Here is a 26,101-nt window from a genome sequence, read left to right as displayed (position 1 = left end):
AAGTCAAATTAATTCTAACTTGGGAATATGAGGACCCAACATTATTTCGTGGGGGAGGATGAACCCAGAAAATTTCAAAATCCGGATATCAACTCCGGATCTTCAAAAAAAAGGGGAGGTGTTGTGGATGCGGAGGAATAGACCAATAATTATCATGTTAAGTCCAATGGTGTCCTTGGACTTTAAATGGACATTTCCTACTGGTCGATATCTGTTCACTTGTTGAATATTGTACAGAATGTTGTTTTCTATTTTATGGTACGATGTGGTATGCTTGATTGGTATATAAACAAAGTATGTTTGAAATATAATGATTCATATCTCAGAGGTTGTGACTTGTGTTCTGGACTCAACTAACTGGGCTAGACAGGGAAGCGAGACCAATCGAGACTCTAGGCCGTCCGTTCGTGTTTACGTGTCACTGTCACCGAATCGATCAATAAACGCTGCTTATCAAAACCTGCAGTCACACCCGTCATAACAATTGGCGACGGGGTGGAGAAAAATTTTGAACCTTGTAATTGGACGAGATTCAGGCTAATTGTTTCAACCAATCAGCATCCAGATTGTCATCAGCGTCCTTCAGCAACATTGGTCATTATTCCTACAGTTAATTGTCATTGCAGGTGCTGAAAAAAAATGACTACCTTTTCCGATCAATTACAGCTTCTACTTGAGCAACAACAGCAGTGCTTCAAAAATAGCCAGTTAAATTTTTTAGAAAATTTACGCACACTGTTGGTAAATTTTCCATGTTTCGGAAATGCAACAGAAGTTGGTAAGTTCATTTCTCATCTGCAGACTGAGCTGGAAAACAACTGCAGAACATATGAAGCTGCCTATAAAAGCCTCTGTGAATCCCGGACGACCAGTGATGTAAACGAGAAAGTCATTCATGATCCGCCCAGTTGTCCAGAAATGTCAAATTCGGAAACATTCCCTGTCGTGGGTTCAAATCCCACTGTTCCTGAAACGTGTGCAGACAATGATGTATCCAGCTCACAGGAAGATCTCTCATTAAATGCTCATAAATTAATTGCAGTACCCGCCCACAACGGAACAGGGAACAAATCGTGCAGTACACTGAATCCAGCTGTTTCAAATGGTCCTCATCATTCAACAACAGGAGATTCTGACGAATCTTATTATCTAGATCCTCTTGTACCAGAAAATGTGTTAGATGCATCAAATGATGATCAGAAATCTAATACAATTTTGATAGATATTGATCATCTCAGTGATCAACTATCCACAAATGAGATTTTCAAGGAATTCTATGATAATGCTCCAGAAGAATCGAACGTTGATGACCTCATATCAAGCGACGTTGGTCCACACTACTTAATCACTTTTAGTGACTTCTCTGTTCCATGTGACAATTATGTGTTAAATAAAGTCAAATTAATTCTAACTTGGGAATATGAGGACCCAACATTATTTCGTGGGGGAGGATGAACCCAGAAAATTTCAAAATCCGGATATCAACTCCGGATCTTCAAAAAAAGGGGAGGTGTTGTGGATGCGGAGGAATAGACCAATAATTATCATGTTAAGTCCAATGGTGTCCTTGGACTTTAAATGGACATTTCCTACTGGTCGATATCTGTTCACTTGTTGAATATTGTACAGAATGTTGTTTTCTATTTTATGGTACGATGTGGTATGCTTGATTGGTATATAAACAAAGTATGTTTGAAATATAATGATTCATATCTCAGAGGTTGTGACTTGTGTTCTGGACTCAACTAACTGGGCTAGACAGGGAAGCGAGACCAATCGAGACTCTAGGCCGTCCGTTCGTGTTTACGTGTCACTGTCACCGAATCGATCAATAAACGCTGCTTATCAAAACCTGCAGTCACACCCGTCATAACAATTGGCGACGGGGTGGAGAAAAATTTTGAACCTTGTAATTGGACGAGATTCAGGCTAATTGTTTCAACCAATCAGCATCCAGATTGTCATCAGCGTCCTTCAGCAACATTGGTCATTATTCCTACAGTTAATTGTCATTGCAGGTGCTGAAAAAAAATGACTACCTTTTCCGATCAATTACAGCTTCTACTTGAGCAACAACAGCAGTGCTTCAAAAATAGCCAGTTAAATTTTTAGAAAATTTACGCACACTGTTGGTAAATTTTCCATGTTTCGGAAATGCAACAGAAGTTGGTAAGTTCATTTCTCATCTGCAGACTGAGCTGGAAAACAACTGCAGAACATATGAAGCTGCCTATAAAAGCCTCTGTGAATCCCGGACGACCAGTGATGTAAACGAGAAAGTCATTCATGATCCGCCCAGTTGTCCAGAAATGTCAAATTCGGAAACATTCCCTGTCGTGGGTTCAAATCCCACTGTTCCTGAAACGTGTGCAGACAATGATGTATCCAGCTCACAGGAAGATCTCTCATTAAATGCTCATAAATTAATTGCAGTACCCGCCCACAACGGAACAGGGAACAAATCGTGCAGTACACTGAATCCAGCTGTTTCAAATGGTCCTCATCATTCAACAACAGGAGATTCTGACGAATCTTATTATCTAGATCCTCTTGTACCAGAAAATGTGTTAGATGCATCAAATGATGATCAGAAATCTAATACAATTTTGATAGATATTGATCATCTCAGTGATCAACTATCCACAAATGAGATTTTCAAGGAATTCTATGATAATGCTCCAGAAGAATCGAACGTTGATGACCTCATATCAAGCGACGTTGGTCCACACTACTTAATCACTTTTAGTGACTTCTCTGTTCCATGTGACAATTATGTGTTAAATAAAGTCAAATTAATTCTAACTTGGGAATATGAGGACCCAACATTATTTCGTGGGGAGGATGAACCCAGAAAATTTCAAAATCCGGATATCAACTCCGGATCTTCAAAAAAAGGGGAGGTGTTGTGGATGCGGAGGAATAGACCAATAATTATCATGTTAAGTCCAATGGTGTCCTTGGACTTTAAATGGACATTTCCTACTGGTCGATATCTGTTCACTTGTTGAATATTGTACAGAATGTTGTTTTCTATTTTATGGTACGATGTGGTATGCTTGATTGGTATATAAACAAAGTATGTTTGAAATATAATGATTCATATCTCAGAGGTTGTGACTTGTGTTCTGGACTCAACTAACTGGGCTAGACAGGGAAGCGAGACCAATCGAGACTCTAGGCCGTCCGTTCGTGTTTACGTGTCACTGTCACCGAATCGATCAATAAACGCTGCTTATCAAAACCTGCAGTCACACCCGTCATAACAATTGGCGACGGGGTGGAGAAAAATTTTGAACCTTGTAATTGGACGAGATTCAGGCTAATTGTTTCAACCAATCAGCATCCAGATTGTCATCAGCGTCCTTCAGCAACATTGGTCATTATTCCTACAGTTAATTGTCATTGCAGGTGCTGAAAAAAAATGACTACCTTTTCCGATCAATTACAGCTTCTACTTGAGCAACAACAGCAGTGCTTCAAAAATAGCCAGTTAAATTTTTAGAAAATTTACGCACACTGTTGGTAAATTTTCCATGTTTCGGAAATGCAACAGAAGTTGGTAAGTTCATTTCTCATCTGCAGACTGAGCTGGAAAACAACTGCAGAACATATGAAGCTGCCTATAAAAGCCTCTGTGAATCCCGGACGACCAGTGATGTAAACGAGAAAGTCATTCATGATCCGCCCAGTTGTCCAGAAATGTCAAATTCGGAAACATTCCCTGTCGTGGGTTCAAATCCCACTGTTCCTGAAACGTGTGCAGACAATGATGTATCCAGCTCACAGGAAGATCTCTCATTAAATGCTCATAAATTAATTGCAGTACCCGCCCACAACGGAACAGGGAACAAATCGTGCAGTACACTGAATCCAGCTGTTTCAAATGGTCCTCATCATTCAACAACAGGAGATTCTGACGAATCTTATTATCTAGATCCTCTTGTACCAGAAAATGTGTTAGATGCATCAAATGATGATCAGAAATCTAATACAATTTTGATAGATATTGATCATCTCAGTGATCAACTATCCACAAATGAGATTTTCAAGGAATTCTATGATAATGCTCCAGAAGAATCGAACGTTGATGACCTCATATCAAGCGACGTTGGTCCACACTACTTAATCACTTTTAGTGACTTCTCTGTTCCATGTGACAATTATGTGTTAAATAAAGTCAAATTAATTCTAACTTGGGAATATGAGGACCCAACATTATTTCGTGGGGGAGGATGAACCCAGAAAATTTCAAAATCCGGATATCAACTCCGGATCTTCAAAAAAAGGGGAGGTGTTGTGGATGCGGAGGAATAGACCAATAATTATCATGTTAAGTCCAATGGTGTCCTTGGACTTTAAATGGACATTTCCTACTGGTCGATATCTGTTCACTTGTTGAATATTGTACAGAATGTTGTTTTCTATTTTATGGTACGATGTGGTATGCTTGATTGGTATATAAACAAAGTATGTTTGAAATATAATGATTCATATCTCAGAGGTTGTGACTTGTGTTCTGGACTCAACTAACTGGGCTAGACAGGGAAGCGAGACCAATCGAGACTCTAGGCCGTCCGTTCGTGTTTACGTGTCACTGTCACCGAATCGATCAATAAACGCTGCTTATCAAAACCTGCAGTCACACCCGTCATAACAATTGGCGACGGGGTGGAGAAAAATTTTGAACCTTGTAATTGGACGAGATTCAGGCTAATTGTTTCAACCAATCAGCATCCAGATTGTCATCAGCGTCCTTCAGCAACATTGGTCATTATTCCTACAGTTAATTGTCATTGCAGGTGCTGAAAAAAAATGACTACCTTTTCCGATCAATTACAGCTTCTACTTGAGCAACAACAGCAGTGCTTCAAAAATAGCCAGTTAAATTTTTTAGAAAATTTACGCACACTGTTGGTAAATTTTCCATGTTTCGGAAATGCAACAGAAGTTGGTAAGTTCATTTCTCATCTGCAGACTGAGCTGGAAAACAACTGCAGAACATATGAAGCTGCCTATAAAAGCCTCTGTGAATCCCGGACGACCAGTGATGTAAACGAGAAAGTCATTCATGATCCGCCCAGTTGTCCAGAAATGTCAAATTCGGAAACATTCCCTGTCGTGGGTTCAAATCCCACTGTTCCTGAAACGTGTGCAGACAATGATGTATCCAGCTCACAGGAAGATCTCTCATTAAATGCTCATAAATTAATTGCAGTACCCGCCCACAACGGAACAGGGAACAAATCGTGCAGTACACTGAATCCAGCTGTTTCAAATGGTCCTCATCATTCAACAACAGGAGATTCTGACGAATCTTATTATCTAGATCCTCTTGTACCAGAAAATGTGTTAGATGCATCAAATGATGATCAGAAATCTAATACAATTTTGATAGATATTGATCATCTCAGTGATCAACTATCCACAAATGAGATTTTCAAGGAATTCTATGATAATGCTCCAGAAGAATCGAACGTTGATGACCTCATATCAAGCGACGTTGGTCTGTAACAGCTCAGGTTGGTTGGTTTAGCGTTGACCCCAAACAACCAAGCTTATGCCGAAACAGTATTGTTCAAATATTCATTCACTTCCGTATTTTTTATAAGCGTTATATTCCCTATTATATTGAATGTTGAGAGCCTTTGTTTGTCTGAACAGATAACCCCACGCTCCACTGTGACTGCGCGAAGATCGAAATAAAGACATATTCACTACTTCTCTGGTTTCTTCTATCAATAGCACGAGGGTTACCTTAAGGTACGAAATTGGTGAGCCCTTTTGAACACAAATTTAACCTCATTTCTTTTATTAACATTTTTTTTTACTCAATCGTAAAAGTAGACCTGCTTATCCGTAAACTAATTTGAGTATATAACTAGTTTATTCCGTATTATCTTAAGTTATTCGTGTCATAGTAACCACTTTTTGTGCTAACTTTATTGCTATATTTGTCACATACCTCATGTCAGACTCAATAGAAACCCATAATCTGGAGGATTTGTCACCAGTGGAGATAGACGCTGTTATGACTACGAAATCCCGACTTCCAGAATTTGATCGTAGTGATCCTGAGTTGTGGTTTGCTCAACTAGAGCATTATTTTACGAGACACAATATCAAATCTGAAGGGATTCGCTATAGAGACTTGTGTTCTATCCTTCCTCCTTCAGTCGCCAAAGAAGTCCGTGACTTGATTTTAAGTCCACCATCACCACAACCATACACCATCTTAAGACGAGAGATAATGAACCGTTTATCATTATCAGATAGTCAAAGAATCCAAAGACTTTTTCAAGGTGAAACACTAGGTGATCGGTCGCCGTCACAGTTTTTACGTCACCTCCAAGTCTTAGTGGGTGATAACACAGTGGGTGAAGCAGTCCTAAAACAAGGATGGATACAAGCTCTCCCATGCTACGTCCAACACTGTTTGGATGCACAAGATCCTGAAACCTCATTATCTCACTTAGCGCGTATAGCCGACAGAATAATGGAAAGAGGTCCTCCAACTGGATCAGGCACAATAAATCACACACAAAAAGTAGAATCAGCAAAAGACCCCGTAATAGAAGGACTCATTGCGAGTGTTAAGAGTCTCACTGAGGCTGTCACCAGAATGCAAATGGGTCATAGAAACAGGAGCAGGTCACCACAACGACCACGATCCAAGTCACAAAACAGGTCACAAATGTCCAGACAATCTGGGCAGTTTTGTTGGTACCACTGGAAGTTTGGTGTCAACTCAACCAAGTGCATGCAACCATGCGCCTGGCCTAAGCATAATTCTAAGACAGCGGGAAACGAGTAACCCCTTCCCAGGTCGCGACGACTGAGGAGGGGCGCCTAAACAGTCGCTTGTTTTATGTTAGAGACAGAAACTCGGGCTTGAATTTCTTGGTGGATACTGGCACTGCTCTTAGCATCATCCCTCGAAATAAAACTGAGATTAGTCGAGAAACATCATCAATTACACTTCAAGCTGCAAATAAAACTAAAATTGCGACATTTGGGCAGAAAACTTTAACCCTAGATTTGGGGTTCAGGAGGCAATTCCCTTGGGTTTTCACGGTAGCCGACTTAGATCTGGCAATACTGGGGATGGACTTTCTAGAGAGATACGAATTTCTAGTTGACACCAAGAAACGGCGATTAACACTAAAAGAAACTTCGTATTACACAAAAGGCAAAGAAAGTCACATCAGCTCTCTTAACTTGATTCAAACTCCCCCAGTAACAACAGCGAAATTCCAAGATATACTCGCGGAATTTCCAAACTTAACTAAACCAAACCCACAGCCTTCTAAAGACAAACTAAAAGTAAGTCACACTATCAAAACCGAAGGTGCACCGGTTTTTGCAAAACCCAGGAGACTAGCACCAGATAAGCTCAAAATCGCTAGGGCCGAGTTTGATTATATGCTACAACTGGGTATTATCCGTCCCTCTGATAGTCAATGGGCATCCCCTTTGCATATGGTCCCAAAGAAGAATGAAGGTGACTGGCGACCGTGCGGGGATTACAGAGCCCTAAACCGTCAAACCGTACCTGATAGGTACCCAATACCTCATATCCAAGATTTCACCAACGGTTTACAGGGTATGAACATATTCACTAAAATTGATTTAGTCAGGGCATATCACAATATCCCGGTGGCTGATGAAGATATTCCCAAGACAGCTATTACTACACCCTTTGGCTTATTCGAGTTTGTACGCATGCCATTCGGCCTGAGAAATGCGGCACAGACATTTCAAAGATTCATAGATAACCTACTTCGAGATATGCCATTTGCGCAGGGGTATATAGACGACTTGTTAATTGCCAGCCCCGATTCGCAATCACACGAACAGCATGTACAAGCAGTGTTGAAAAGACTGGATGAACATGGAATAAACATACATCAAAGTAAGTGTGTTTTCGGTGTTCAAACTTTAGAATTTCTCGGTCACACAATAAGCCCAGAAGGGATTAAACCTATAAAAAAAGAAGTGGATACTATCAAACAATACCCCGTACCTAGTTCTCTAACACAACTGAGAAGTTTTCTAGGCCTAATTAACTTTTATCGCAGATTCATACCAGGTTGTGCACAATTAATGCAACCTTTGACAGATTCACTTAAAGGAAAACCAAAAGAATTCAAACTGTCTTCTGACGCCATCGAAGCTATTAAACAGCTTAAAGATAAACTGGCTCAAGCAACTACGTTGATATATCCGAATTCTCTTTCCCCACTTGCTTTGATGGTGGATGCTTCAGATAAAGCAGTAGGCGGTACCCTTAACCAACTGGTTAAAAACGCCTGGAAACCAATTGCTTTCTTCTCGAAAAGACTCGCTCCAGCCGAAACAAGGTATTCTACCTTCGGGCGAGAACTTCTTGCAATCTACCTAACCATTAAACACTTCCGACACATGTTAGAAGGTAGGGAATTTATAGTCTTTACGGATCACAAACCTCTGACGAATGCTTTAAAAGCGAGAGCCGATAAATACTCACCTCGAGAAGTCCGACACCTTGACTATATATCACAGTTCACAAGCGATATCCGACATGTCAAAGGTCAGGACAATCAGGCGGCAGATGCTTTATCCAGACTAGAAATGAACGTGCTACAGCAGTCTACAGTAAACTTCGAGACGTTAAGACACGAACAAGAGCAGGACCTAGAATTGCAAAACCTACTTAAAACAAACAATTCAAGTCTTAATTTAAAACAATTCCCATCAACTATCGATGGTATTCTAATTTATTGTGACACGACCAAGGCAATGCCGCGACCTTTCGTTCCCAAAAATATGCGAAAGTTGATATATAATAACTTTCATTCTTTGTCTCATCCTGGCGCGAAAGCTTCAACAAAACTAATCAATGCCAGATATATATGGCCGAATTTACAGAAGGATGTACACAAATGGGTTAGAGAGTATTCAGCATGTCAACAATCAAAGATTAATCGTCACACAAATTCACCCATAGGTGTTTTCTCGCAACCAGATGCACGTTTTGCCCATGTGCATATCGACTTGGTAGGTCCTTTACCACGTTCAAACGGTTTCAATTATCTTTTTACATGCATAGATCGATTTACCAGATTCCCTATAGCCATCCCGATAGCGGACATCACAGCGGAAACAGTAGCCAAAGTTTTCATGCAGAACTGGGTAACCATTTTTGGTACACCCATAACAATAACGACGGATAGAGGAGCGCAATTCGAATCCGAACTATTTAATAACTTGGCTAAACTTCTAGGCTCCAATAGGATACGCTGCACTGCATATCATCCTCAGGCTAATGGGATGGTAGAACGTTTTCACCGTCAGCTAAAAACCGCCCTTATATCTCACTCAAACCCCAATCAGTGGACAGAATTCCTACCATTAGTTATGTTGGGAATACGAACATCTGTCAAAACTGACGCACAGTGTTCAGCTGCGGAACTGGTTTTCGGAACAACTCTGAGACTACCAGGTGAATTTATTAACCCCAATACTAACAGTCAAAAACTTAATTTAGGAAACTACGTAGATCAACTACGGGACCATATGTCCAAACTTAAGCCAATTAATACTCGCGAACAATCGCGTGCCGTATATGTACCTAAAGACCTAAGCAATTGCACGCACGTCTGGATAAGATGTGACAAAATAAAAGCACCACTTAGCCCTCCATTTGAAGGTCCTTTCAAAGTCGTCTCAAGAAAATCTAAATATTTCGTGATAGAAAAACATGGAAACATCGACACAGTAAGTATTGATAGGCTAAAGCCGGCTTATCTAGATCATGAACCACCATACGTGTCGTTAGATCGTTTAACTGACAAATCCATTACGGAATCGAAATGCAAAAACGATAAATCTTTACAAATGACTAAAACGGTTCGCTGGGCACATCCGATTAGCCAATCAAGGATGTTGACAGTTTCAGCTGCAGGACAAAATCTAACCACGTAGCTAATCAGACCCTGCATCTACTTAAAAATAACTTTTCTCCTCATTCCGCCTCACCTACAACTCCCCAGACCTTTTGCCTTTGATATATAAGTGTTATGTTAAATTTTTTTTAAATACTGGACACAAGCTAGGTATTCCGAAACGATGGCTGCGGATTTTAATCAAATTCATACAACTAACACTGGCAAATACAACGAATTCAAAAAGCAACCCAGAATACCAATCCTTTCTGGAGACCAATCACTTACGTGGAACCGAACAATTATAAATTATATTTTTGTATTTCCATTTTGTATCTTATTATTTTTATGCAGGCAGTGGAGCAGTTCTTCAGGTGTGATTGGTTTTCACCATTACCTTTGAAGTAGATTCTTCTTTACTTTTTACTTGAGGGCGACTAAAGAGGCAGGTGAGTAAACACCTGATAGCCGGTCTGAGCATGGAAAAATCGTACCTCACCAACATGGTGTTGGGTAGCCCGCTCGTGGCACTTCCTCAGATATTCTTATTCCACATTCTCACACTCTTTCTCTTGAAAGCACGCAGTAAACCGTCAGCGATAGTTGTAGAATAGATCACATGCTACAAAATAAGATGACAAGCTAGTAAATGAGGAGACATCCATGGACTATCGTTGACAGCGTTAGTCGTCACTGATTGTAAGTCAAATAGTGAGCGAGTTGATAATTTTCCCTTGGGACGAGAAATAGAACTAAGGTGTTTTCGATAGTTAGGTTAATCGAACCGACGTTCCTACGGAAGTCGATTCTAGGGGGAAGCTAATGTAACAGCTCAGGTTGGTTGGTTAAGCGTTGACCCCAAACAACCAAGCTTATGCCGAAACAGTATTGTTGAAATATACATTCACTTCCTTATTTTTTATAAGCGTTATATTCCCTATTATATTGAATGTTGAGAGCCTTTGTTTGTCTGAACAGATAATCCCACGCTCCACTGTGACTGCGCGAAGATCGAAATAAAGACATATTCACTACTTCTCTGGTTTCTTCTATCAATAGCACGAGGGTTACCTTAAGGTACGAAAGGTCCACACTACTTAATCACTTTTAGTGACTTCTCTGTTCCATGTGACAATTATGTGTTAAATAAAGTCAAATTAATTCTAACTTGGGAATATGAGGACCCAACATTATTTCGTGGGGGAGGATGAACCCAGAAAATTTCAAAATCCGGATATCAACTCCGGATCTTCAAAAAAAAGGGGAGGTGTTGTGGATGCGGAGGAATAGACCAATAATTATCATGTTAAGTCCAATGGTGACCTTGGACTTTAAATGGACATTTCCTACTGGTCGATATCTGTTCACTTGTTGAATATTGTACAAAATGTTGTTTTCTATTTTTATGGTACGATGTGGTATGCTTGATTGGTATATAAACAAAGTATGTTTGAAATATAATGATTCATATCTCAGAGATTGTGACTTGTGTTCTGGACTCAACTAACTGGGCTAGACAGGGAAGCGAGACCAATCGAGACTCTAGGCCGTCCGTTCGTGTTTACGTGTCACTGTCACCGAATCGATCAATAAACGCTGCTTATCAAAACCTGCAGTCACACCCGTCATAACAATTGGCGACGGGGTGGAGAAAAATTTTGAACCTTGTAATTGGACGAGATTCAGGCTAATTGTTTCAACCAATCAGCATCCAGATTGTCATCAGCGTCCTTCAGCAACATTGGTCATTATTCCTACAGTTAATTGTCATTGCAGGTGCTGAAAAAAAAATGACTACCTTTTCCGATCAATTACAGCTTCTACTTGAGCAACAACAGCAGTGCTTCAAAAATAGCCAGTTAAATTTTTAGAAAATTTACGCACACTGTTGGTAAATTTTCCATGTTTCGGAAATGCAACAGAAGTTGGTAAGTTCATTTCTCATCTGCAGACTGAGCTGGAAAACAACTGCAGAACATATGAAGCTGCCTATAAAAGCCTCTGTGAATCCCGGACGACCAGTGATGTAAACGAGAAAGTCATTCATGATCCGCCCAGTTGTCCAGAAATGTCAAATTCGGAAACATTCCCTGTCGTGGGTTCAAATCCCACTGTTCCTGAAACGTGTGCAGACAATGATGTATCCAGCTCACAGGAAGATCTCTCATTAAATGCTCATAAATTAATTGCAGTACCCGCCCACAACGGAACAGGGAACAAATCGTGCAGTACACTGAATCCAGCTGTTTCAAATGGTCCTCATCATTCAACAACAGGAGATTCTGACGAATCTTATTATCTAGATCCTCTTGTACCAGAAAATGTGTTAGATGCATCAAATGATGATCAGAAATCTAATACAATTTTGATAGATATTGATCATCTCAGTGATCAACTATCCACAAATGAGATTTTCAAGGAATTCTATGATAATGCTCCAGAAGAATCGAACGTTGATGACCTCATATCAAGCGACGTTGGTCCACACTACTTAATCACTTTTAGTGACTTCTCTGTTCCATGTGACAATTATGTGTTAAATAAAGTCAAATTAATTCTAACTTGGGAATATGAGGACCCAACATTATTTCGTGGGGGAGGATGAACCCAGAAAATTTCAAAATCCGGATATCAACTCCGGATCTTCAAAAAAAAGGGGAGGTGTTGTGGATGCGGAGGAATAGACCAATAATTATCATGTTAAGTCCAATGGTGTCCTTGGACTTTAAATGGACATTTCCTACTGGTCGATATCTGTTCACTTGTTGAATATTGTACAGAATGTTGTTTTCTATTTTATGGTACGATGTGGTATGCTTGATTGGTATATAAACAAAGTATGTTTGAAATATAATGATTCATATCTCAGAGATTGTGACTTGTGTTCTGGACTCAACTAACTGGGCTAGACAGGGAAGCGAGACCAATCGAGACTCTAGGCCGTCCGTTCGTGTTTACGTGTCACTGTCACCGAATCGATCAATAAACGCTGCTTATCAAAACCTGCAGTCACACCCGTCATAACAATTGGCGACGGGGTGGAGAAAAATTTTGAACCTTGTAATTGGACGAGATTCAGGCTAATTGTTTCAACCAATCAGCATCCAGATTGTCATCAGCGTCCTTCAGCAACATTGGTCATTATTCCTACAGTTAATTGTCATTGCAGGTGCTGAAAAAAAATGACTACCTTTTCCGATCAATTACAGCTTCTACTTGAGCAACAACAGCAGTGCTTCAAAAATAGCCAGTTAAATTTTTTAGAAAATTTACGCACACTGTTGGTAAATTTTCCATGTTTCGGAAATGCAACAGAAGTTGGTAAGTTCATTTCTCATCTGCAGACTGAGCTGGAAAACAACTGCAGAACATATGAAGCTGCCTATAAAAGCCTCTGTGAATCCCGGACGACCAGTGATGTAAACGAGAAAGTCATTCATGATCCGCCCAGTTGTCCAGAAATGTCAAATTCGGAAACATTCCCTGTCGTGGGTTCAAATCCCACTGTTCCTGAAACGTGTGCAGACAATGATGTATCCAGCTCACAGGAAGATCTCTCATTAAATGCTCATAAATTAATTGCAGTACCCGCCCACAACGGAACAGGGAACAAATCGTGCAGTACACTGAATCCAGCTGTTTCAAATGGTCCTCATCATTCAACAACAGGAGATTCTGACGAATCTTATTATCTAGATCCTCTTGTACCAGAAAATGTGTTAGATGCATCAAATGATGATCAGAAATCTAATACAATTTTGATAGATATTGATCATCTCAGTGATCAACTATCCACAAATGAGATTTTCAAGGAATTCTATGATAATGCTCCAGAAGAATCGAACGTTGATGACCTCATATCAAGCGACGTTGGTCCACACTACTTAATCACTTTTAGTGACTTCTCTGTTCCATGTGACAATTATGTGTTAAATAAAGTCAAATTAATTCTAACTTGGGAATATGAGGACCCAACATTATTTCGTGGGGGAGGATGAACCCAGAAAATTTCAAAATCCGGATATCAACTCCGGATCTTCAAAAAAAAGGGGAGGTGTTGTGGATGCGGAGGAATAGACCAATAATTATCATGTTAAGTCCAATGGTGTCCTTGGACTTTAAATGGACATTTCCTACTGGTCGATATCTGTTCACTTGTTGAATATTGTACAGAATGTTGTTTTCTATTTTATGGTACGATGTGGTATGCTTGATTGGTATATAAACAAAGTATGTTTGAAATATAATGATTCATATCTCAGAGATTGTGACTTGTGTTCTGGACTCAACTAACTGGGCTAGACAGGGAAGCGAGACCAATCGAGACTCTAGGCCGTCCGTTCGTGTTTACGTGTCACTGTCACCGAATCGATCAATAAACGCTGCTTATCAAAACCTGCAGTCACACCCGTCATAACAATTGGCGACGGGGTGGAGAAAAATTTTGAACCTTGTAATTGGACGAGATTCAGGCTAATTGTTTCAACCAATCAGCATCCAGATTGTCATCAGCGTCCTTCAGCAACATTGGTCATTATTCCTACAGTTAATTGTCATTGCAGGTGCTGAAAAAAAATGACTACCTTTTCCGATCAATTACAGCTTCTACTTGAGCAACAACAGCAGTGCTTCAAAAATAGCCAGTTAAATTTTTAGAAAATTTACGCACACTGTTGGTAAATTTTCCATGTTTCGGAAATGCAACAGAAGTTGGTAAGTTCATTTCTCATCTGCAGACTGAGCTGGAAAACAACTGCAGAACATATGAAGCTGCCTATAAAAGCCTCTGTGAATCCCGGACGACCAGTGATGTAAACGAGAAAGTCATTCATGATCCGCCCAGTTGTCCAGAAATGTCAAATTCGGAAACATTCCCTGTCGTGGGTTCAAATCCCACTGTTCCTGAAACGTGTGCAGACAATGATGTATCCAGCTCACAGGAAGATCTCTCATTAAATGCTCATAAATTAATTGCAGTACCCGCCCACAACGGAACAGGGAACAAATCGTGCAGTACACTGAATCCAGCTGTTTCAAATGGTCCTCATCATTCAACAACAGGAGATTCTGACGAATCTTATTATCTAGATCCTCTTGTACCAGAAAATGTGTTAGATGCATCAAATGATGATCAGAAATCTAATACAATTTTGATAGATATTGATCATCTCAGTGATCAACTATCCACAAATGAGATTTTCAAGGAATTCTATGATAATGCTCCAGAAGAATCGAACGTTGATGACCTCATATCAAGCGACGTTGGTCCACACTACTTAATCACTTTTAGTGACTTCTCTGTTCCATGTGACAATTATGTGTTAAATAAAGTCAAATTAATTCTAACTTGGGAATATGAGGACCCAACATTATTTCGTGGGGAGGATGAACCCAGAAAATTTCAAAATCCGGATATCAACTCCGGATCTTCAAAAAAAGGGGAGGTGTTGTGGATGCGGAGGAATAGACCAATAATTATCATGTTAAGTCCAATGGTGTCCTTGGACTTTAAATGGACATTTCCTACTGGTCGATATCTGTTCACTTGTTGAATATTGTACAGAATGTTGTTTTCTATTTTATGGTACGATGTGGTATGCTTGATTGGTATATAAACAAAGTATGTTTGAAATATAATGATTCATATCTCAGAGGTTGTGACTTGTGTTCTGGACTCAACTAACTGGGCTAGACAGGGAAGCGAGACCAATCGAGACTCTAGGCCGTCCGTTCGTGTTTACGTGTCACTGTCACCGAATCGATCAATAAACGCTGCTTATCAAAACCTGCAGTCACACCCGTCATAACAATTGGCGACGGGGTGGAGAAAAATTTTGAACCTTGTAATTGGACGAGATTCAGGCTAATTGTTTCAACCAATCAGCATCCAGATTGTCATCAGCGTCCTTCAGCAACATTGGTCATTATTCCTACAGTTAATTGTCATTGCAGGTGCTGAAAAAAATGACTACCTTTTCCGATCAATTACAGCTTCTACTTGAGCAACAACAGCAGTGCTTCAAAAATAGCCAGTTAAATTTTTTAGAAAATTTACGCACACTGTTGGTAAATTTTCCATGTTTCGGAAATGCAACAGAAGTTGGTAAGTTCATTTCTCATCTGCAGACTGAGCTGGAAAACAACTGCAGAACATATGAAGCTGCCTATAAAAGCCTCTGTGAATCCCGGACGACCAGTGATGTAAACGAGAAAGTCATTCATGATCCGCCCAGTTGTCCAGAAATGTCAAATTCGGAAACATTCCCTGTCGTGGGTTCAAATCCCACTGTTCCTGAAACGTGTGCAGACAATGATGTATCCAGCTCACAGGAAGATCTCTCATTAAATGCTCATAAATTAATTGCAGTACCCGCCCACAACGGAACAGGGAACAAATCGTGCAGTACACTGAATCCAGCTGTTTCAAATGGTCCTCATCATTCAACAACAGGAGATTCTGACGAATCTTATTATCTAGATCCTCTTGTACCAGAAAATGTGTTAGATGCATCAAATGATGATCAGAAATCTAATACAATTTTGATAGATATTGATCATCTCAGTGATCAACTATCCACAAATGAGATTTTCAAGGAATTCTATGATAATGCTCCAGAAGAATCGAACGTTGATGACCTCATATCAAGCGACGTTGGTCCACACTACTTAATCACTTTTAGTGACTTCTCTGTTCCATGTGACAATTATGTGTTAAATAAAGTCAAATTAATTCTAACTTGGGAATATGAGGACCCAACATTATTTCGTGGGGAGGATGAACCCAGAAAATTTCAAAATCCGGATATCAACTCCGGATCTTCAAAAAAAGGGGAGGTGTTGTGGATGCGGAGGAATAGACCAATAATTATCATGTTAAGTCCAATGGTGTCCTTGGACTTTAAATGGACATTTCCTACTGGTCGATATCTGTTCACTTGTTGAATATTGTACAGAATGTTGTTTTCTATTTTATGGTACGATGTGGTATGCTTGATTGGTATATAAACAAAGTATGTTTGAAATATAATGATTCATATCTCAGAGGTTGTGACTTGTGTTCTGGACTCAACTAACTGGGCTAGACAGGGAAGCGAGACCAATCGAGACTCTAGGCCGTCCGTTCGTGTTTACGTGTCACTGTCACCGAATCGATCAATAAACGCTGCTTATCAAAACCTGCAGTCACACCCGTCATAACAATTGGCGACGGGGTGGAGAAAAATTTTGAACCTTGTAATTGGACGAGATTCAGGCTAATTGTTTCAACCAATCAGCATCCAGATTGTCATCAGCGTCCTTCAGCAACATTGGTCATTATTCCTACAGTTAATTGTCATTGCAGGTGCTGAAAAAAATGACTACCTTTTCCGATCAATTACAGCTTCTACTTGAGCAACAACAGCAGTGCTTCAAAAATAGCCAGTTAAATTTTTTAGAAAATTTACGCACACTGTTGGTAAATTTTCCATGTTTCGGAAATGCAACAGAAGTTGGTAAGTTCATTTCTCATCTGCAGACTGAGCTGGAAAACAACTGCAGAACATATGAAGCTGCCTATAAAAGCCTCTGTGAATCCCGGACGACCAGTGATGTAAACGAGAAAGTCATTCATGATCCGCCCAGTTGTCCAGAAATGTCAAATTCGGAAACATTCCCTGTCGTGGGTTCAAATCCCACTGTTCCTGAAACGTGTGCAGACAATGATGTATCCAGCTCACAGGAAGATCTCTCATTAAATGCTCATAAATTAATTGCAGTACCCGCCCACAACGGAACAGGGAACAAATCGTGCAGTACACTGAATCCAGCTGTTTCAAATGGTCCTCATCATTCAACAACAGGAGATTCTGACGAATCTTATTATCTAGATCCTCTTGTACCAGAAAATGTGTTAGATGCATCAAATGATGATCAGAAATCTAATACAATTTTGATAGATATTGATCATCTCAGTGATCAACTATCCACAAATGAGATTTTCAAGGAATTCTATGATAATGCTCCAGAAGAATCGAACGTTGATGACCTCATATCAAGCGACGTTGGTCCACACTACTTAATCACTTTTAGTGACTTCTCTGTTCCATGTGACAATTATGTGTTAAATAAAGTCAAATTAATTCTAACTTGGGAATATGAGGACCCAACATTATTTCGTGGGGAGGATGAACCCAGAAAATTTCAAAATCCGGATATCAACTCCGGATCTTCAAAAAAAGGGGAGGTGTTGTGGATGCGGAGGAATAGACCAATAATTATCATGTTAAGTCCAATGGTGTCCTTGGACTTTAAATGGACATTTCCTACTGGTCGATATCTGTTCACTTGTTGAATATTGTACAGAATGTTGTTTTCTATTTTATGGTACGATGTGGTATGCTTGATTGGTATATAAACAAAGTATGTTTGAAATATAATGATTCATATCTCAGAGATTGTGACTTGTGTTCTGGACTCAACTAACTGGGCTAGACAGGGAAGCGAGACCAATCGAGACTCTAGGCCGTCCGTTCGTGTTTACGTGTCACTGTCACCGAATCGATCAATAAACGCTGCTTATCAAAACCTGCAGTCACACCCGTCATAACAATTGGCGACGGGGTGGAGAAAAATTTTGAACCTTGTAATTGGACGAGATTCAGGCTAATTGTTTCAACCAATCAGCATCCAGATTGTCATCAGCGTCCTTCAGCAACATTGGTCATTATTCCTACAGTTAATTGTCATTGCAGGTGCTGAAAAAAAATGACTACCTTTTCCGATCAATTACAGCTTCTACTTGAGCAACAACAGCAGTGCTTCAAAAATAGCCAGTTAAATTTTTTAGAAAATTTACGCACACTGTTGGTAAATTTTCCATGTTTCGGAAATGCAACAGAAGTTGGTAAGTTCATTTCTCATCTGCAGACTGAGCTGGAAAACAACTGCAGAACATATGAAGCTGCCTATAAAAGCCTCTGTGAATCCCGGACGACCAGTGATGTAAACGAGAAAGTCATTCATGATCCGCCCAGTTGTCCAGAAATGTCAAATTCGGAAACATTCCCTGTCGTGGGTTCAAATCCCACTGTTCCTGAAACGTGTGCAGACAATGATGTATCCAGCTCACAGGAAGATCTCTCATTAAATGCTCATAAATTAATTGCAGTACCCGCCCACAACGGAACAGGGAACAAATCGTGCAGTACACTGAATCCAGCTGTTTCAAATGGTCCTCATCATTCAACAACAGGAGATTCTGACGAATCTTATTATCTAGATCCTCTTGTACCAGAAAATGTGTTAGATGCATCAAATGATGATCAGAAATCTAATACAATTTTGATAGATATTGATCATCTCAGTGATCAACTATCCACAAATGAGATTTTCAAGGAATTCTATGATAATGCTCCAGAAGAATCGAACGTTGATGACCTCATATCAAGCGACGTTGGTCCACACTACTTAATCACTTTTAGTGACTTCTCTGTTCCATGTGACAATTATGTGTTAAATAAAGTCAAATTAATTCTAACTTGGGAATATGAGGACCCAACATTATTTCGTGGGGAGGATGAACCCAGAAAATTTCAAAATCCGGATATCAACTCCGGATCTTCAAAAAAAGGGGAGGTGTTGTGGATGCGGAGGAATAGACCAATAATTATCATGTTAAGTCCAATGGTGTCCTTGGACTTTAAATGGACATTTCCTACTGGTCGATATCTGTTCACTTGTTGAATATTGTACAGAATGTTGTTTTCTATTTTATGGTACGATGTGGTATGCTTGATTGGTATATAAACAAAGTATGTTTGAAATATAATGATTCATATCTCAGAGATTGTGACTTGTGTTCTGGACTCAACTAACTGGGCTAGACAGGGAAGCGAGACCAATCGAGACTCTAGGCCGTCCGTTCGTGTTTACGTGTCACTGTCACCGAATCGATCAATAAACGCTGCTTATCAAAACCTGCAGTCACACCCGTCATAACAATTGGCGACGGGGTGGAGAAAAATTTTGAACCTTGTAATTGGACGAGATTCAGGCTAATTGTTTCAACCAATCAGCATCCAGATTGTCATCAGCGTCCTTCAGCAACATTGGTCATTATTCCTACAGTTAATTGTCATTGCAGGTGCTGAAAAAAAAATGACTACCTTTTCCGATCAATTACAGCTTCTACTTGAGCAACAACAGCAGTGCTTCAAAAATAGCCAGTTAAATTTTTTAGAAAATTTACGCACACTGTTGGTAAATTTTCCATGTTTCGGAAATGCAACAGAAGTTGGTAAGTTCATTTCTCATCTGCAGACTGAGCTGGAAAACAACTGCAGAACATATGAAGCTGCCTATAAAAGCCTCTGTGAATCCCGGACGACCAGTGATGTAAACGAGAAAGTCATTCATGATCCGCCCAGTTGTCCAGAAATGTCAAATTCGGAAACATTCCCTGTCGTGGGTTCAAATCCCACTGTTCCTGAAACGTGTGCAGACAATGATGTATCCAGCTCACAGGAAGATCTCTCATTAAATGCTCATAAATTAATTGCAGTACCCGCCCACAACGGAACAGGGAACAAATCGTGCAGTACACTGAATCCAGCTGTTTCAAATGGTCCTCATCATTCAACAACAGGAGATTCTGACGAATCTTATTATCTAGATCCTCTTGTACCAGAAAATGTGTTAGATGCATCAAATGATGATCAGAAATCTAATACAATTTTGATAGATATTGATCATCTCAGTGATCAACTATCCACAAATGAGATTTTCAAGGAATTCTATGATAATGCTCCAGAAGAATCGAACGTTGATGACCTCATATCAAGCGACGTTGGTCCACACTACTTAATCACTTTTAGTGACTTCTCTGTTCCATGTGACAATTATGTGTTAAATAAAGTCAAATTAATTCTAACTTGGGAATATGAGGACCCAACATTATTTCGTGGGGAGGATGAACCCAGAAAATTTCAAAATCCGGATATCAACTCCGGATCTTCAAAAAAAGGGGAGGTGTTGTGGATGCGGAGGAATAGACCAATAATTATCATGTTAAGTCCAATGGTGTCCTTGGACTTTAAATGGACATTTCCTACTGGTCGATATCTGTTCACTTGTTGAATATTGTACAGAATGTTGTTTTCTATTTTATGGTACGATGTGGTATGCTTGATTGGTATATAAACAAAGTATGTTTGAAATATAATGATTCATATCTCAGAGATTGTGACTTGTGTTCTGGACTCAACTAACTGGGCTAGACAGGGAAGCGAGACCAATCGAGACTCTAGGCCGTCCGTTCGTGTTTACGTGTCACTGTCACCGAATCGATCAATAAACGCTGCTTATCAAAACCTGCAGTCACACCCGTCATAACAATTGGCGACGGGGTGGAGAAAAATTTTGAACCTTGTAATTGGACGAGATTCAGGCTAATTGTTTCAACCAATCAGCATCCAGATTGTCATCAGCGTCCTTCAGCAACATTGGTCATTATTCCTACAGTTAATTGTCATTGCAGGTGCTGAAAAAAAATGACTACCTTTTCCGATCAATTACAGCTTCTACTTGAGCAACAACAGCAGTGCTTCAAAAATAGCCAGTTAAATTTTTAGAAAATTTACGCACACTGTTGGTAAATTTTCCATGTTTCGGAAATGCAACAGAAGTTGGTAAGTTCATTTCTCATCTGCAGACTGAGCTGGAAAACAACTGCAGAACATATGAAGCTGCCTATAAAAGCCTCTGTGAATCCCGGACGACCAGTGATGTAAACGAGAAAGTCATTCATGATCCGCCCAGTTGTCCAGAAATGTCAAATTCGGAAACATTCCCTGTCGTGGGTTCAAATCCCACTGTTCCTGAAACGTGTGCAGACAATGATGTATCCAGCTCACAGGAAGATCTCTCATTAAATGCTCATAAATTAATTGCAGTACCCGCCCACAACGGAACAGGGAACAAATCGTGCAGTACACTGAATCCAGCTGTTTCAAATGGTCCTCATCATTCAACAACAGGAGATTCTGACGAATCTTATTATCTAGATCCTCTTGTACCAGAAAATGTGTTAGATGCATCAAATGATGATCAGAAATCTAATACAATTTTGATAGATATTGATCATCTCAGTGATCAACTATCCACAAATGAGATTTTCAAGGAATTCTATGATAATGCTCCAGAAGAATCGAACGTTGATGACCTCATATCAAGCGACGTTGGTCCACACTACTTAATCACTTTTAGTGACTTCTCTGTTCCATGTGACAATTATGTGTTAAATAAAGTCAAATTAATTCTAACTTGGGAATATGAGGACCCAACATTATTTCGTGGGGGAGGATGAACCCAGAAAATTTCAAAATCCGGATATCAACTCCGGATCTTCAAAAAAAAGGGGAGGTGTTGTGGATGCGGAGGAATAGACCAATAATTATCATGTTAAGTCCAATGGTGTCCTTGGACTTTAAATGGACATTTCCTACTGGTCGATATCTGTTCACTTGTTGAATATTGTACAGAATGTTGTTTTCTATTTTATGGTACGATGTGGTATGCTTGATTGGTATATAAACAAAGTATGTTTGAAATATAATGATTCATATCTCAGAGATTGTGACTTGTGTTCTGGACTCAACTAACTGGGCTAGACAGGGAAGCGAGACCAATCGAGACTCTAGGCCGTCCGTTCGTGTTTACGTGTCACTGTCACCGAATCGATCAATAAACGCTGCTTATCAAAACCTGCAGTCACACCCGTCATAACAATTGGCGACGGGGTGGAGAAAAATTTTGAACCTTGTAATTGGACGAGATTCAGGCTAATTGTTTCAACCAATCAGCATCCAGATTGTCATCAGCGTCCTTCAGCAACATTGGTCATTATTCCTACAGTTAATTGTCATTGCAGGTGCTGAAAAAAATGACTACCTTTTCCGATCAATTACAGCTTCTACTTGAGCAACAACAGCAGTGCTTCAAAAATAGCCAGTTAAATTTTTAGAAAATTTACGCACACTGTTGGTAAATTTTCCATGTTTCGGAAATGCAACAGAAGTTGGTAAGTTCATTTCTCATCTGCAGACTGAGCTGGAAAACAACTGCAGAACATATGAAGCTGCCTATAAAAGCCTCTGTGAATCCCGGACGACCAGTGATGTAAACGAGAAAGTCATTCATGATCCGCCCAGTTGTCCAGAAATGTCAAATTCGGAAACATTCCCTGTCGTGGGTTCAAATCCCACTGTTCCTGAAACGTGTGCAGACAATGATGTATCCAGCTCACAGGAAGATCTCTCATTAAATGCTCATAAATTAATTGCAGTACCCGCCCACAACGGAACAGGGAACAAATCGTGCAGTACACTGAATCCAGCTGTTTCAAATGGTCCTCATCATTCAACAACAGGAGATTCTGACGAATCTTATTATCTAGATCCTCTTGTACCAGAAAATGTGTTAGATGCATCAAATGATGATCAGAAATCTAATACAATTTTGATAGATATTGATCATCTCAGTGATCAACTATCCACAAATGAGATTTTCAAGGAATTCTATGATAATGCTCCAGAAGAATCGAACGTTGATGACCTCATATCAAGCGACGTTGGTCCACACTACTTAATCACTTTTAGTGACTTCTCTGTTCCATGTGACAATTATGTGTTAAATAAAGTCAAATTAATTCTAACTTGGGAATATGAGGACCCAACATTATTTCGTGGGGGAGGATGAACCCAGAAAATTTCAAAATCCGGATATCAACTCCGGATCTTCAAAAAAAAGGGGAGGTGTTGTAGATGCGGAGGAATAGACCAATAATTATCATGTTAAGTCCAATGGTGTCCTTGGACTTTAAATGGACATTTCCTACTGGTCGATATCTGTTCACTTGTTGAATATTGTACAGAATGTTGTTTTCTATTTTATGGTACGATGTGGTATGCTTGATTGGTATATAAACAAAGTATGTTTGAAATATAATGATTCATATCTCAGAGATTGTGACTTGTGTTCTGGACTCAACTAACTGGGCTAGACAGGGAAGCGAGACCAATCGAGACTCTAGGCCGTCCGTTCGTGTTTACGTGTCACTGTCACCGAATCGATCAATAAACGCTGCTTATCAAAACCTGTAGTCACACACGTTACAACAATTGGCGACGGGGTAGAGAAAATCTTGAACCCTCTAATTGGACGAGATTCAGGCTAATTGTTTCAACCAATCAGCATCCAGATTGTCATCAGCGTCCTTCAGCAACATTGGTCATTATTCCTACAGTTAATTGTCATTGCAGGTGCTGAAAAAAAAATGACTACCTTTTCCGATCAATTACAGCTTCTACTTGAGCAACAACAGCAGTGCTTCAAAAATAGCCAGTTAAATTTTTTAGAAAATTTACGCACACTGTTGGTAAATTTTCCATGTTTCGGAAATGCAACAGAAGTTGGTAAGTTCATTTCTCATCTGCAGACTGAGCTGGAAAACAACTGCAGAACATATGAAGCTGCCTATAAAAGCCTCTGTGAATCCCGGACGACCAGTGATGTAAACGAGAAAGTCATTCATGATCCGCCCAGTTGTCCAGAAATGTCAAATTCGGAAACATTCCCTGTCGTGGGTTCAAATCCCACTGTTCCTGAAACGTGTGCAGACAATGATGTATCCAGCTCACAGGAAGATCTCTCATTAAATGCTCATAAATTAATTGCAGTACCCGCCCACAACGGAACAGGGAACAAATCGTGCAGTACACTGAATCCAGCTGTTTCAAATGGTCCTCATCATTCAACAACAGGAGATTCTGACGAATCTTATTATCTAGATCCTCTTGTACCAGAAAATGTGTTAGATGCATCAAATGATGATCAGAAATCTAATACAATTTTGATAGATATTGATCATCTCAGTGATCAACTATCCACAAATGAGATTTTCAAGGAATTCTATGATAATGCTCCAGAAGAATCGAACGTTGATGACCTCATATCAAGCGACGTTGGTCCACACTACTTAATCACTTTTAGTGACTTCTCTGTTCCATGTGACAATTATGTGTTAAATAAAGTCAAATTAATTCTAACTTGGGAATATGAGGACCCAACATTATTTCGTGGGGAGGATGAACCCAGAAAATTTCAAAATCCGGATATCAACTCCGGATCTTCAAAAAAAGGGAGGTGTTGTGGATGCGGAGGAATAGACCAATAATTATCATGTTAAGTCCAATGGTGTCCTTGGACTTTAAATGGACATTTCCTACTGGTCGATATCTGTTCACTTGTTGAATATTGTACAGAATGTTGTTTTCTATTTTATGGTACGATGTGGTATGCTTGATTGGTATATAAACAAAGTATGTTTGAAATATAATGATTCATATCTCAGAGATTGTGACTTGTGTTCTGGACTCAACTAACTGGGCTAGACAGGGAAGCGAGACCAATCGAGACTCTAGGCCGTCCGTTCGTGTTTACGTGTCACTGTCACCGAATCGATCAATAAACGCTGCTTATCAAAACCTGCAGTCACACCCGTCATAACAATTGGCGACGGGGTGGAGAAAAATTTTGAACCTTGTAATTGGACGAGATTCAGGCTAATTGTTTCAACCAATCAGCATCCAGATTGTCATCAGCGTCCTTCAGCAACATTGGTCATTATTCCTACAGTTAATTGTCATTGCAGGTGCTGAAAAAAAATGACTACCTTTTCCGATCAATTACAGCTTCTACTTGAGCAACAACAGCAGTGCTTCAAAAATAGCCAGTTAAATTTTTTAGAAAATTTACGCACACTGTTGGTAAATTTTCCATGTTTCGGAAATGCAACAGAAGTTGGTAAGTTCATTTCTCATCTGCAGACTGAGCTGGAAAACAACTGCAGAACATATGAAGCTGCCTATAAAAGCCTCTGTGAATCCCGGACGACCAGTGATGTAAACGAGAAAGTCATTCATGATCCGCCCAGTTGTCCAGAAATGTCAAATTCGGAAACATTCCCTGTCGTGGGTTCAAATCCCACTGTTCCTGAAACGTGTGCAGACAATGATGTATCCAGCTCACAGGAAGATCTCTCATTAAATGCTCATAAATTAATTGCAGTACCCGCCCACAACGGAACAGGGAACAAATCGTGCAGTACACTGAATCCAGCTGTTTCAAATGGTCCTCATCATTCA

This window comes from Schistosoma haematobium, chromosome 6 (assembly GCF_000699445.3).
Source record: "Schistosoma haematobium chromosome 6, whole genome shotgun sequence".
Taxonomy (NCBI): Eukaryota; Metazoa; Platyhelminthes; class Trematoda; order Strigeidida; family Schistosomatidae; genus Schistosoma; species Schistosoma haematobium.
This window is presented reverse-complemented; position numbering follows the sequence as displayed.